This window comes from Bubalus bubalis, chromosome 20 (genome assembly GCF_019923935.1).
Source record: "Bubalus bubalis isolate 160015118507 breed Murrah chromosome 20, NDDB_SH_1, whole genome shotgun sequence".
Classification (NCBI taxonomy): Eukaryota; Metazoa; Chordata; class Mammalia; order Artiodactyla; family Bovidae; genus Bubalus; species Bubalus bubalis.
The window spans coordinates 62769330-62770526 of record NC_059176.1 but is presented as its reverse complement, the minus strand read 5'-3'; positions in this window follow the sequence as shown (position 1 = coordinate 62770526).

Genomic DNA, 1197 nt, shown 5'->3' with positions numbered 1-1197 from the left:
CGACCCCATGGACTGTAGCCTACCAGGCTTCTCAGTCCATAGGATTTTCCAGGCAAGAGTACTGGAGTGGGTTGCCATTGCCTTCTCCAGGGGATCTTCCCGACCGAGGGATCGAACCCTGGTCTCCCGCATTGTAGGCAGACGCTTTACCCTCTGAGCCACCAGGGAAGCCCAGAATGGGATTAGTGCCCTTATAAGAAGAGACAAGAAAAATGATCTTTCTACCCTGTGAGGGCACAACAAGGCAGCCATCTGCGAACCAGAAGATGACACCCACCAGGAACTGACCCCACCAGCGCCGTGATCTGGGCTCCCACTCCCCTGTGAGAACTGTGAGGGAACTGTGAGAAGTAAGTGTCCATTACTTAAGTCTCCCAGCCTGTGGTATTCTGTTCTATTATGGCATTCTATTATAGCAGCCTGAGCAGACTAAAAGCCCATGCTGGGTTTTTGAAAAAACAAAATGCAAATTCTGATGTTATTTATTCCTCTATTTCTCATAGGATAATATCTTGGAATCATGAGAACTAAAACACTTTTTTAATTTAGCCCCCACTCTGGGGAAAGAATGAATTTGGGAATATTCTCTATCAAACATCTCCCATCTATTAAATGTGTTAACTTCAGAACGAAAGGAAGACTTTAGCTATTTATGTTTGGCTTTGTTTTTGTAAAAGGCTACAAACAGGTAAGCATATCTACTCCTTTGTCTCAAACTGGTGCAATTTTTTTCAAGCTGCTAAGAAATGGCCATGATTAGCCACTCCAATTTGCACTTGAGGTTAATAATGAACCACCTTGGTGTGCTCAGGATTGTTTTCATTTTAGCACTGGAAGTTCCATGTCCCGGGAGAGACCCCTCCGTTCAGGGCCAAATGGGATGGCTGCTCACACTGTTTCAATAGTTCTGCAGGCTGTCATGATGACATTCCTACCACAAGCTGTCTAGTCTGTATTTTCATATGAACCAGTGGTTTACGCTGTATCTGCCATGCCTTCTCATCTGTGCTAACAATATCGAGTTCTGATTCATGTGAGTAATTAAATAACTGAGACTTTTCATATATATGTTCTCCCCAGTGATTCTGTGCCACCATAAAAAACATGCACATAAACACATATATCCTTTGATTAGAACTTAAATAAAAACCACAAAACACCTACTGGAAAACATTCATTCTCTTTAGGAACACCATG